Genomic DNA, 14,616 nt, shown 5'->3' with positions numbered 1-14,616 from the left:
TGCATCATCAAGAACAGAAACAAAAAATAAAATGCACAGAAATACCTTCATAGCTTATGTGAAAACGCTGTGACAACTGGGTCCACCTGAGTCCTGGATGAGGAGCTTCTGTTGGTTTTGGAGGCTGCAGGAATCTGCAACCGTGGATGACTTGCTTGCGCTTTGACCTGGGTTTTCCTGGAAACCTACCCTAAAGTTGAGGGATTTGTAGAACGGACCTGTGGTGGAATTAGGATTTTTGAAGAACAGCCTTGAAGGCACAAGTTTGTAATCCCAGCTACTTGGGAAGTGGAAGGAATAAATTTGCAGATTCAAGGCTTGCTTGGGCTACAAGGCCGGTAGTGGCAGGGCCAACATGCGACTATGCTGCCTGGTGTTCTGGGAAAGGCCATTCAGCTCGCTGGCTGTACCACTCGGATGTGGCTGTATAGGTCATCATGCTTTTGAATACGTTGGTGGCGTTGTAATGTATTCTGGACCATCACTGGAGCCCACAATTCAAAATCCAGATGTTGTCTTGGCAGAAAATCTTAGCCAGCTTTTTTTTTTATGGCATCCAAAGAGGTGACATTGTAATTGCAAAAAGCCCAAAGTGATCCAAAATCAAACATTTGTAAAAGAGTAATTGGTTTAGAAGGGGACAAAATCCTCCCCACTAGCCCAGCTGATGTCTTTCAGAAGGGTAGTCATGCTTGGTTAGAAGGTGATAACTTAAAGAATTCTGTAGATTCCAGGTACCGGGGACCTATTCACAATCTGGACTAATAAGAGGACAGATTTGGCCTTTCAGTGACCTTGGATTTCTATGTGACAGCCCAAATGGCCACAGATTTTCTGATTAGCAAACACTTACTTTTTGACTTGATTATTGTCTCCGATTCAAATGAATTTATTACTGCACTTGAAACCATGAACTTTTAATAAATTATTTGCTACTCAAAAAAAAAAAAAAAAAGGAAGGAAGGAAGAAAGAAAGAAAAGGAAAATGCTGTGCCATTTTATGTCATGGATTTCAGCGTTTGCAGATCTGGGGATCTAGGGTAAAGGCCTGACGTGCCTCCCTCACTGATAACAAGGAACAGTTACATTGATGTGATAAATGTATGCAATCATTCCTGTGAGCCAGTGTACCATTAGCAAAAGGTCGCCTGGTTTCCACACGGGATGTGTGGCCCCGAGCCTGTCTTGCCCTTGCTGTGCCGTTACTCCTCTGTTCTTCAGATGTGCCTGCTGAGAAGATGAAGCTCCCTCTGACTGTTTTCTGTGGTCAGTTCAGGAGATGCGCTGTAGGCGTTAGTTCTGCTCTGTGTTCGTGCTGTAGTAAAGGATCTGACTGGGCTCATCTGTTAGAAATAATTACGGATGCTTGGCATGGTGGCGCATGCCTTTAATCCCAGCACTCGAGAGGCAAAGGCAGAGGCAGGTGGATCTCTGTGAGTTCGAGGCCAGCCTAGTCTACAAAGCGAGTACAAGAGAAACTCTGCTCAAAAAAACAAAACAAAAAGAAAGAAAGAAAGAAAGAAAGAAAGAGTTATAGAAAGCTCTTGTTAAGCGCTCTGCATGTGCCAGCCACTAATGCCAATGGCTAGACTTGTTGATTAGCAAGCCCTTGCTAATTTTCTAGTACTGGGCTTACAACCACGGCCCTGACTTCTTATGTAGGCACTGAGGGTCCTAACTTCGGGCCTTTTTGTTTTTGTTTTGTTTTGGTTTGTTTTTCAAGACAGGGTCTCTCTGTGTAGCCTTGGCTGCCCTGGACTCACTTTGTAGACCAGGCTGGCCTTGAACTCCTAACACCAGGTTCTTATGCTTGCTCAGCGAGTGCTTTCCCCACTGGGAAATCGCCCCCCCCCCCCAGCCCAAAGCTTTTGACATTGAGACATGACGTTGTCATCTACCAACATGTTGAACCTCATTTTTAGCTCTCTCAGGACACACGCAGCTATGGCCCACGGGTTAGACATCCCACAATAGCCCTTGGTAGCAATTTGGGTTGTTTTGTCTGTTTTCTGTGTTACTCACCGTGGTTCATGCTAGGAACTGCTCTATCGTCTCCAGCCCTAGTTATTTGTTGAATGCATGACTTTACCCCCCAACAATGTCCTGATACACAGGTATTATTCCCATCTGGCTGGCGAAGCAGCTGAGGCTCCAGGTGATTAAATGACCAAGTAAGCGACACAGATTATTCTGTGGATACCGGATACAATGTCCAATACATGAGAGATGCAAATACAACTCAGCAGGTGCCAGACAATGATCCACTGGGGTAAGGAAGAAAAATAATGAAATTGCTCTATTATTCATATAATCATATGTGTGGTCATCATTAATTTTAGTTAATATTTTATTCTTCGAGAATTTCACATGATGTATTTTGATCATACTCCCTTCACTCTTTCCCCACTCCCAGATCCACCCCCACCTCTTCCTACCCCTCCCAATTTTGTGTCTGCTTTTTTCTTTTTAGTGATCTACTAGGTCTAGTTTGTGATGCTTCATATATCCATGTCGGGTCTCCCACTGTAGCATGGCTGACCTAGTAAGAGCCACACTCTTAAAGAAAACTGATTTTTCTTCCTTCAGAAGCCATCAGCTGTCCATACCTTCTCACTCAGAGATGGGGTCTCCTGAGTCCTCCCCACCACCTCCGCACCCCTTTCTGGGAAGGAAGGCCGGCTGACCTGATTTTGTGCAGGTTTTATACCATCAACCATAGGTGCTGTGAGTTCATGAGTGAGGAGGGCCTGTCATGAAGCTGTTAGTTCACTCTAGTCCTTTCCAACCTATGGCTCTCTGAGTGTTCCTCCCCCACCCCTCTTCTGCATGGCCCCTGGGCCTTGGTGTATTTTATATTTCATCATGGTTTGCAGTATACTGAATATTGCTGAGTGGTACACAAATATGCACTGTAAATAAACACATTTGTTCAGGTTCAAAATGTAGATCGGTGAATTGACTCAAACAAGTTTAGAGCTAAATCACTACTTTCTCTTCAGAGAGAATATAACTGATTGGCTGATAGATTTATTTATTTTTTTTGTTTCTTAGCACTGAAGCTAGAACCAAGAGCCTATGCATGCTAGGCGAGAATTCTGCCGCTGAACAACAACCCATCCCTAAAGCCTTCTTTTTTTAAATCAAGGTTTATTTGTTTTTTATGTCATGTGTAGGAGTTTTGTCTGCATGTATGTATGTGCACCATATGCATGCAATGCCCCTAGAATCCTGATGAGGGCATCAGATCCCCTGGAACTGGAGTTACGGACAGTTGTGAATTATCATGTGTGTGCTGGGAATTGAACCCTGGTAACTCTAAAAGAGCACCAAGTGGATACTTAACCACTAAGCCGTCTCCTTAGCCCACCCCAACCCCCAAAGACTACTTAATTATCATTAGAGCTAAAGAAACAGTCTTGTTGCTGGGCGGTGGTGGTACACACCTTTAATCCCAGCACTCAGGAGACAGAGGCTGGTGGATCTCTATAAGTTTGATGGCAGGCAGTTACAGAGTGAGTTCCAGGACAGCCAGAACTACATGAAGAAGCCTTGCCTCAAAACAAACAAACAAGCAAACACCAAAAACCAAAACAAAAAAGCAAGCAAACAAAAGACCCAAGCAAAGCAAAAATGAGGAAGGAAAGAAAGAAAGAAAGAAAGAAAGAAAGAAAGAAAATTAACAGTCTTGTCACGGTGATAAGATTGTGTTTTGTTTGCTTTATAAGCAATACTCTATGGTTTGGAGTTAGGGAATTTAGAGACTTCCCCTGTTGTTGTGGGTCTCACTCTCAGTAAGTAAGCTGGAGAGGGTAAAACAGAATATATCCTTTTTGTCTCATGAAGTTAACTAGCAACTCTAATGGAGTTAATTCTGTTCCCCTACTGCCTGAGAAGAGCATTAGACGGTAAGGAATTGCCTATTCATTGAGGCATACGTCAGTGAGCAGAGTGGAGTAATGAGAAGCCAGGGAACAGTCAGAGAGCGGAGCAGATTCACTTCTGTTTTATTGGGATTCTTAATAACTCAGCTGTCACTCTAGACATTTTTACATTTTTATATAGAGAAAGAAAAGAAACGAAATCTAGGCTGCTATTGCAGCCTAGGTAACAACCATGGATGTGCCTTGGCAGAGACAGCTCTCAAACGGGATGATAAAGTGTGTGTTGAAGTCCATAGGATGATAAAAGAGAAACAGCTGAAAAAATGTTCCAGATATAGGGGACAGAGTAGCCACAGAGGTAGAAGGTCAGTTCTTTGGACAGAGCAGATCATGTGTCATCACATGGCCCTGCAGGGGAAATCTGTAAGAAACGAGACAAAACATGGATGGAAGGAAAAGAGGGAGAAAGAAACAGGAAGAGGGATGAAGACATTAGAGAAACAGGGTAGGAGGAAGGCCAGCTGCCCCAGCTGTAAGAGTTCAAAACAGTGTCGACCAGATGGCTCAGCACATAAGAGTGCCCACCACCAAGAGTAAGGATCTGAGTTAGCCTGAGGGACGCAGGTGGAGGAAGGAAAGAATAACTCTAGGAACTTGTCCTCCGATCTCTGCATGAGCCCCTTTCCGCCGTCTACATCACTAGTGCTGAGGGTACAGGTGTGTCCCATGATGGCAACTTCTTACATGGGTCTGGGAGCTGAACTGAGGTCTTCTTGCATATACAGCAAGGGCTTGACTAACTGAGCCATCGCCTCAGCTCCTGAATTTTTTTTTAAATGTATACAGTGTTCTGCCTGCATGTACACCTGCTCACCAGAAGAGGGCATTAGATCATATTATTGATGGTTGGGAGCCACCCTGTGGTTGCTGGAATTGAACTCAGGACCTCTGGAAGAGTAGTCAGTGCTCTTAACCTCTGAGCCATCTCTCCAGCCCCAGCTCTGGACTTTTATCTTTTAAGTCAGTATTTCTAAAATAGGATCGATGTGTCTGTAAAATAGTCCTGTAGTTTTGCATTTTCTGCAGCAAAAAGTAGCGGAAAAAAAAAATAACTTGCTTAAGCATTTTGTAAGTTTGCAATGGCCAAGAAAAAAAACTCACTAGGTTTTGCTGTTAACCAGATCCAAGATGGCCAATCTATAACAGTGTATAGCTGGAATTCGGTTAGGAGGACACAGCCTAGCTTAGCTCTCCATTTGCATAACATTGTTTATTCATGTAAAATTTGCTTTTTGTTACTATGTTGTGTTGTGGCTCTGATTAACAAAAATAGATTAATGACTAAAATGTGGTTCACTGGAGTGTAAAAGCAAATGATAAAAATAGTTCCAACCATTGCCGCAGAGGCTTAATGAGCGAACAGGACTTGCAGCTTGTCTGTGATGTGATGATTTCACCAGAGCAGCTGGCAGGGAACGTGTGAATGGGAAACGCGGCTGCAGAGATCTGGAAATTGGATTTCACTGAGCAAGAGATTGGCTGCACCGTATCTTCCATTAGCAACTTTGTCAGGTAGCTGCGTGACTCGGCCAGAGATTTCACATCATTTCCAAAATGGAATTACCTGTGTGACCAACCAGTGTTCAGTCAGCTTCATGCAAAATAAGCCAGAGTTGGAGCCCAGTGGTCCAGAGCTTTCCAGTGTGGTCAAAGCTGTGGGGTCCTCCCTGGACTTAAGAGAAAAAGTGTTGTTTTCAAAGTTTATTAATCACTCAAATTTAAAGCACAATTTAATTAGTTTATTTTATCTTTATTACATGTGTGTGTGTAGGCTCATATATGCCACAATGCCCTTGCAGAGGTCAGAGGAGTACCTGTGGGAGTTCTCTCTCCTTCTACCACGTGGGTCTCAGAGGTTAACTCAGGTCAGTCTTGGTGGAAAGTGTCTTTAGCTGCTGGACCATCTCACGGTCCCCATAATGTATTTTTAACTGAAAGGCAGGGCGTGGTGGGCACATGTCTTTAATTCCAGTACTCTGGAGACAGAGGTTGGCAGATTATTATGAATTCCAGGCCAGCCAGGCTGCATAGGAGACCCTGTCTCAAAAAAAAATATCCTGGGTATTTTATATGGGGTTGGGATTCAGCTGGGGGTGGCTCAGCGGATAAAAGCATCTGTTGCAGAGCATGAGGGCAGAGCTCACATCTTCAGAGCCCCATTGAGGTGAATGCGATAACCACGCATCTGCGTTCCAAGTCTCCTATAGTGAGATGGGAGCAGAGACAAGAGAGGCCCCAGGAAGGCTGGCCAGCGAGCCTGCCTTACCCAGAAGGACTCCACCTCCAACAGATACCGGAGGTTGCCCTCTGACCTCCACATGTGCACCATGGCAAACACCCACCCTCATATATAAGCGCACACACACACACACACACACACACACACACACACACACACACACTCCACACACATAAACCCCAGCAAAGTCAGATGAAGCATACTCCTCTCAAAGGTTAGTGTTACACAGAGCTGGGAGAGTCAGCAAGTCCACACAACTATGATCCCGGCACTCAGGAGGGCAAGGCCAGAGGATTGGGGTTTGTAGGCTAGCCTGGGTTACGTAGAAGGACCCTGTCTTGAAAAACCAAAGTCAAAACAAACCAACAAAAAAATACTGGAACAGGGGGTGCTGGAGAGATGGCTCAGAGGTTAAGAGCACTGGCTGCTCTCCCAAAGGTCCTGAGTTCAATTCCCAGCAACCACATGGTGGCTCACAACCATCTATAATGAGATCTGGCATGCAGGTGTACATGCAGGCAGAACACTGTATACATAATAAATTAAATCTTTAAAAAAAAATACTGAGAGAGAAAGCAAATCATAGGGGTAGGGTTATTTGTGGCAGAAGCTAAACAGAATGGTCATCACACCAGGAGCCAGCACTGTGCCCTCTATGAGAAGCCACTGGTAGTGACAAATCACATTTCATGTAGTACGTATGAGAAAGACACAGAGTGGGGCCTGGTGGCACAGCTCTGCAATCCCAACATTTTGGAGGATCAAAGCAGGAAAAGTGAAACTTCAAGGCCTGGCTGGCTGCAGAGTAAGCTCAAGGCAAGCCTGGCAACATAGTAAGATCCTATCTCAAGCCAGGTGTGGTGGAGCAGGCCTTTAATCCCAGCACTTGGGAGGCCGAGACAGGTGGGTCTCTGAGTTGGAGGCCAGCCTGGTCTACAAAGAGAGTTCCAGTACAGCCAGGACTATACAGAGAGACCCTGTCTCGAAAAAGCAAAAACAAAACAAAACAAAGATCCTATCTCAAAATAAAGAGAACAAGCAATAGTTGAGCATACAGCTCAGTATAACAATTTCTCACCCTGGGGAGAGACTCAAGGGTCAATCCTCAATGCTGGGGGAAGGGGGGAAAAAACTTGATAATTTTGAGGTGTAGCAATCACCAGAAACAAAGCCCAGATGCTATTTTTGCTGGGATGACACAGATGACATGACACAGATTAAGATTTTATTCCAGGGCCAGAGAGGTGGCTAAGTGGTCAAGGACACTGGCTATTCTTTCAGACTTGGATTTGAGTCCCAGGACTCACCTGGTGGCTCACAGCTGCCTTTAAGTCCAGTTGCAGGGAAATTGATACCCTCTAGCGGCCTCTTTGGGTACTGCATGCCCAAGGTGCACCACACACACACACACACACACACATACACACACATACATACACACACTAAATATTGGACTGGAGAGAGGGTTCAGTCATTAAAGGCTAGGCTCACAACCAAAAATATGAAAACAAATATTTCTTTAAAGAAGAAGTGTGGGTTCCTTTCTCCAGGAGGCTGGGCTGAGAATCATGTCACAGAGTTTTCTTCAGCCTTCTGGAGGCTAGCTGAAGAAGGCTCTGCCCTGAGAACCAGTGACGAAGCGGACGGAGCGCAGGGCAGCTGTGCTCAGGGAATCCATGTCCCTTCCAGAGGGGGGAAGAGAGCTTCTGGCTTGTGAAAGGCCAGATAACTGACCGCACTTGATTAAAATAAAGACAGACAAGAGTCAAAGAGCTAGATTTTAATTCACTAAGCTTGATGATAAAAGAAAGACAAGGGGGGGAGGGGCTACAGAGGGGTTTTTAAACCAAGGGTACCTGAATAGCAAGAGACACTCCCAGGACACTTCTCGGGCTTGTCTCCAGGGCGCCTTTGATATGCTTTTCTTCAAAGAGCCAGCTTTTGACACCTTTTGTGTGGGCTAGGGTCTGCGTAAGTTATTAAGACTTTCAAGATGATGCTAGAGAGCATTAAGCCAAGCACAAGCACAGGGCCTTCATTAACACAAGGCTGTCTGCAAACCCAAAGGTCCTGTGGTGTGTCATGAAGTCTGTCATGGCTATGTATGGGTCATGCGTGTAGCTCACATGGCTTTGGATGAATGCACTTCGGGCCAGAGTTGGCTAGGACAGCTGAGCAGTTCATCTCCAATCCATGGTTAGCCTTGTGCCGGTTAGGCCAAAGCATGTTCATGTGGTAAAGACATAGCGGCAAAGACGTGCAAGCACTTTTCAAATCTCTGCAGGGGGCGGGTGGCGGCTAGGGAGACCCCTTGGAGGGCAAGAGAACATTGCAAGCATGCGGATGTGAGTCTGAACCCCAGCACCCATGTTATAAAAGCCAGGCATGGCTGCATGTGTCTGTAACCCCAGCACTGGGAGGGGAGCCAGCAATCTGACTCAGTGAGAGTCTGTTTCAAGGAAACAACACAGAGAACAACAGAAGGCATCTGCCATCCTGCTTCAGCCTCTGCATACAGACACACGGACATGCACACTCAACATGCGTGTACTCTACATATACAACACACGATCCCTGGAGGTTGCACTTGACGGCGTCTCATTGGCCCCTTTACCAGCTACCTGGTCAGAGGCTCAGAGAGAGTGGGAGGGTGCTAAACCGAAGGACACGAAGGCAAGGATGCGCCTGACCTCCTTTGACTACTCAAAACCAGACCGATCTGAGTGCTAAACTGCCTAGTGCTGTGCTTGCTAGAGACAGCTTCTGTTAAAAGTCCACAGCCTGGTTTTACGCAGGCATTGAAGACGGTGGAGATGGTTAACACCTCTCACCTCCGCAGAGGGTGTGCCTTTCGCATGTATTCCGTGAAAAAAAAAAAGTGTGTGGTGTGACTCATGCTTTTTCACAGGAACGCACATTAGCTGTCCAGTGGGGACAATACTCATGAGAATAATCGAAAGGAAAGAGGTGTTACGAGTTTTGTGTAGCATTAACAGTGCTAAAAAGAAAATCACAGGCTTGCTCCTTGTCATTGCCAGAGACAGGAAGAAATGTTATCTCTGATTTCAAGTGGTGTGTCAACATGCTGTGGTCAGCGGCTTGGAAAGACAAACTGGCACGACAGGACACTCAGTACTGAGAATAAGACACCAGGAAATTGAACTCAGTGCAGGAGGCTTGGGCAGCGGTCCAGACATTTTCCTCACACTCAGCTTCTTCATCCTTGAGCAACGAAAAGACTCGTCATTTGTCATACTAGAGGATGTATTTAAGAATCGTACAAAATGCGGAGAAAATGTGAAGTTCTTTCCGGGGATGAACCCTAACAAACAAGCACTAGAAACTTATTTGCAGCTAGCTATCTGCCTAGTTAAAATATCTAACCTTTCAGCCTCGGAGTGCGGCATGTCCTGAGCCGCTAATGAAATGTGGTCTTCCATGGAACCTCAGCACTATTTCCAGGTGGCTATGGAGCCAACTGATGGGACCACCGAACATTTGATTCCTCACTTAAAAGCAAATCGTTGTTAATATACTTTAATTTAAATAGGAAAAATTAATGGGATCTACCATTAGCCCAGACATAGACACAGAAAGGCAAAGATAGGTATAAACAGGCGCACACACACACACACACACACACACACACACACACACACACACACGAGCACACGTGTGTGGGCATGTACATACACATGTGTGGGCATGTGTGTAGAGGCCAGAGGTTAACATTAAGTGTCTTCTTTGTTCACTAACTAACTGACATACTAAGACAAGGTCTCTCTATCCCAAAGTTCACTGACCTGGCTGGTCTAGCTAGCCAGCTTGCTCTGGGAACCTCTGCCTGCCAGATGCTGGGATGATGGGGAGGTTACCATACCCACCTGGCTTACATTTGTGCTATAGATCCAAACCCCAGTCCTTGTACATGCACAGCAAGCACTTTGCCCACTTAGCTACCTCCTCAGGCCTAAATATAATTTTTACAAATATTTAAATTTTATTTTATTTTATCAGTTACAGGCTGCCTGAAGTGGGGTAGGCACTACAACTGAAAGAGCAGTAACCACTCTTAGCCCTTGATTTATCTTCACTATCCTATATATAAATTTTTAAAATGTGTTATCATTTTTAATTATGTGTAGACATGTATCTGCATGCAGGTATGTGCACATGAGTGCAGGTGCCCGCAGAAGCTAGAGGCAAATTCAAAGATTCTTTCCCCCTTAACATGAACTTAAGAGGTTTCAAGGACACTGTTACTGTGAAAATCTTGAAGCCATGGAAAATTGAAAAGAGACGATGCTGAGGTAAGGGACCTAAAAGATGAAACTTGAATCTCAGGAGTGTCACTTGAGTTCATTTTTAAAAAATAATTTATTCCGATTACATCTCAATTGTTATCTCCTCACTTGTATCTTCCCATTCCCCCTCTCTCCCTCTTTCACCCTACTCCCCTCCCCTAGGTCTGTGACAGAGGGGACCTCCTCTCCCACCATATGATCACAGCCTATCAGGTCTCATCTGGATGGCCTGCTTCCCCTTCCTCTGAGTGCCACCAGGCCTCCCCACCAAGGGGAAGTGGTCAGATAGGGGGCGCCAGAGTTCATGTCGGAGGCAGTCCCTGCCCTCTACACAACTGTAGAGAATGTGCTGTCCGTTGGCTAGATGTGGATAGGGGGGTCTAGGTTTGCTGCATGTGTTGTCCTTGGTTGGTACAGTAGTTTGTGAAGGATCCCCTGGGTCCAGATCCTTGATGGTCTTCTTGTAGGGTTCATGGACCCTCTGGGTCCTTGCATTTCCCCATTCTCCCAGACCTCTTTCACCAGGTGAGAGTTCTTTTAATAAAGAGATTTAACCCCTTTACAGTTATTAGTCCTGAAGGTGTCCTTTGACCTCCATTCATATGCCATAGTGCTTACATTCGGGGACACACACACACACACACACACACACACACACACACACACACACTAATGCACACATAAATAGAGGGGAAAAAAGAGTCTTGCCAATCTTCAAGTTCAGAGACTTTCCCCAAGCAAATTATATATTCCTTTGTTCAGAAATTAGCCATGGAGTCGGGCGTGGTGGCACACGCCTTTAACCCCAGCACTGGGGAGGCAGAGGCAGGCGGAGTGCTGTGAGTTCAAGGCCAGCCTGGTCTACAAAGTGAGTCCAGGACAGCCAAGGCTACACAGAGAAACCTTGCATTGAAAAAACAAAAACAAAAACAAAAAAAGGAAAAAACATGTTTAAAGAAGTATATATAGATATTAGCATACTTTTATTTGTTACTTTGGTGAAATATGGGGGAACTGTGAGGAGTAAACATCAAAATGCAGAAAGTGAAATCTTGAGACTGGCATAGAAGGAGTCTTTCAGACAACAGACATGGCTGGTTTTTTTTTTAAGATTAATTTATTTATTATTTATACAGTGTTCTATATGCATTTACACCTGCATGCCAGAAGAGAGCACCAGATCTCATTATAGATGGTTGTGAGCCACCATGTGGTTGCTGGGAATTGAACTCAGGACCTTTGGAAGAGCAGCCAATGCTCTTAACCTCTGAGCCGTCTCTCCAGCTCGGCACAGTTGTTCTTATTTGCCACTGAGCCTCAGGCTGCAGACAGATATGCTCAGAGTCACTCCAATCCATGCTCACTTTATTAAAATCATGAATTGAAAACCCCAGTCACTCCTAGGCTTCTCACACCATTCCTAGACTCCACTGTTGCATTAATAAATTCAACTTGTCTTGTCTAAAGCTAACAACTTTTTAAAAAAAGATTTATTCATTATGTATACAAATCTCGTTATAGATGGTTGTGAGCCACCATGTGGTTGCTGGGAATTGAACTCATGACCTTTGGAAGAGCAGTCAGTGCTCTTAACCTCTGAGCCATTTCTCCAGCCCTAAAGCTAACAACTTTGTATTTGTTCTTGTGTATAGCTGATTTAGCTTGTAGGTTTGACACAGTACATTCTCCTAAATATTAACATCCTTTACAAACTTGGTTAATAAATATCTCCGTAGCATTAGCATTTTAACTTCGATTATAAATTTAAGACTCTTAAGTGTTTCAGATAGCTGACAAAGCCAACAATTCAACAGATAACTGCTAAACGCTTAAACACAATTTGCAAACCTAAGGAGTCTGTAATTACTAACTTGAAAGTTTTAAAACATTCTGTTTCACTCTAAATCAAATTCTCCTAAACATTTTTAATTAAATCAGAAGTATGTATGTCTTTATTTTCTTTATTATTTTGTGTTATAATTTATTCGGGTCACATCCTAATTGTTATCCCCTCACTTGCATCTTCCCGTTCGTTCCCACCCTCCCTGTCTTGCTATGTAGCCCAGGTTGCCTTGAGCTTGGTAGGCGTCCCAGGCTGGCGTCAAGCCCAGGGTGCCGCACTGTCATAGCCTTCCATGGATTACAAGTGTGTGCCACCAGGAGGGACAACACATCTCAGATCATCACCCTTTCACTCCAAGCCCTGCCCCCTTCAGCTCTCCGGAACTAGTCAGCTAACAGCTGCACAAGGGAGACTGCCCTCCTGTTGCCACTCTTCCTGCATGTGGAGGTCAGAGCTGGCTCTCCAACACCCCCCCCCACCATCCACCCTCCCCACCCCCCACCCCCACATGTCCTCTATAGGCCAACTTCACCTTAGCCTTGGGCTGCGCTCTCTTCCTCTGCTTGCTCAAGTACCTTGTTCCTAATAGTCTGCTCTGTTCTGTTCATTAGCTCTTCTCTCCACAGGGCAATCTCCACCAGCATCCAGAAGCTCTGTCTTTAAAAATACCCCTTTAATCCTAACACATGGGAACCAGAGGCAGGAGGATCTCTGAGTTTGACGCCAGCCTGGACGACAGAGTTCCAGGTCAGCTAGGTCTACATGCAGAAACCATGTCTCAAAACAACAACAACAACAAAACCCCACCAAACCAAACAGAAACAAACAAAAACCAACCCTATTCTGCTGCGGTGACACATGCCTGTAGCCCCACCTCAAGAAAGGTTGAGCAAGAGGGCTTGGAGTCCAAGTCTACCCTCTTCTATGCATGAGAACAGTCAGTCTCTAAAAAAAGAAAGAAAGAAAGAAAAGAAAGAAAGAAAGAAAGAAAGAAAGAAAGAAAGAAAGAAGAAAGAAAGGAAACACATCCCAGACTCTATAGATCCAAGCTAGAATTCGCCATAGCCCCTCAATAAGCCTTTTCTTTCTCCAAGTTTTCAGTCCTGTTGTCCTTCCCAACTCAAGAAAGTCACTGCTATCTGCCCAAGTGTTTAGCTCACACAACTGCAGCTTCGGGGGTTCCCTCTTGCCTCCCATGCTATTTTGCATGTTTGGGTCACTGTGACTAAACAGTAACACAAAGAACAACTTATAGGAGGAAAGGCTTAGTTTGCCTCATGGTCTCACGGGGTTCCAGCCAGGGCTTTGGCCCCCATGTGCTTGGGCAGGATGTCATGGTAACAGAAGGCTGTTGCACAGTAATAGTTACCTCACGGTGGACCAGAAATAGAGAGAGACCAAGACAGGAAGGAGAAAGAAGATACACTCTACCACTTGCTCCCACCCTCCAGTGACCTCCGTCTCCCAACTAGCTTTTACCTCCTAGACTTTCCAGAAATTTCTAAGGCAGTAAACCACATTTACAATCTCAATACTAGAGAGGCTATAGCAGGAGGGCTGGGAGTCTGTGGTCTAAGCTATACAGAAACATTGTCTTAAAACCAAAGCCGTGCCCGTCTCCTAGCCATTCACCCATCTCTGCTTATACTGCTGCCATGTTCTTCTAAGTTAATGTTATTTTCACTTGGCCTAGCTGTGTCTCCTTCTGTCTGCATCCACTCCTCCTCCTCCTCCTCCTCCTCATCATCATCAATGTTCATCTCTCAGCAGTCCCACAGTCATTTAAAACCATAAATTAAATCATGTGAGCACTCTGCTTAAAAATCTTCTATTAATCTGGGCATTGGTGGTGCACGCCTTTAATCCCAGCACTTTAGGAGGCAGAGGCAGGTGGATCTCTGTGAGTTCGAGGCCTGCCTGGTCTACAGAGTGAGTCCCAGGACAGCCAAGGCTACACAGAGAAACCCTCTCTCGAAAAAACAAAAAACAAGAAACAAACAAACAAAAAACTTCTGTTGGCTTCACATCAAAAATGAAATCCATACTCTTCCTTGTGCTCTACAAGCCCTGGTAGGACTTAACCCCTGCTGGGTTCACTAACTTTCTGTGTCCCTCCTGGAGGTTTCAGCCACGGTGGCTCCCTGGCTGGTCTTTATTTTCAGTGCTGTGGATTGTATTTAGTGCCTTGTGCTAGGCAAGTGTTCTACCACTGAGCTACACACAAGTCCTAGCTGACCCTCGAATGTCCCAGGCTTTTTCTGGTCCTCACGCTCTCCTATTTCTCCTGTC

At 45.1% G+C, this 14,616-nt stretch overlaps 1 protein-coding gene and 1 pseudogene across 4 annotated transcripts in view; both read left to right on the top strand.

Annotated features, from left to right (window-relative positions):
• The window catches only part of TNRC6A (trinucleotide repeat containing adaptor 6A), a 171,979-nt gene that overhangs the window by 9,556 nt on the left and 147,807 nt on the right, over positions 1–14,616 (top strand). The gene's annotated exons all lie outside the window — the stretch shown is intronic.
• LOC311583648 (mitochondrial inner membrane protease subunit 1-like) lies at positions 364–1,467 on the top strand (annotated as a pseudogene). Its single transcript has one exon. The product of its transcript is annotated as a mitochondrial inner membrane protease subunit 1-like (transcript).

Source organism: Acomys minous, assembly GCF_964271855.1.
Source record: "Acomys minous genome assembly, chromosome: 2".
Classification (NCBI taxonomy): domain Eukaryota; kingdom Metazoa; phylum Chordata; class Mammalia; order Rodentia; family Muridae; genus Acomys; species Acomys minous.
This window is presented reverse-complemented; position numbering and strand designations above follow the sequence as displayed.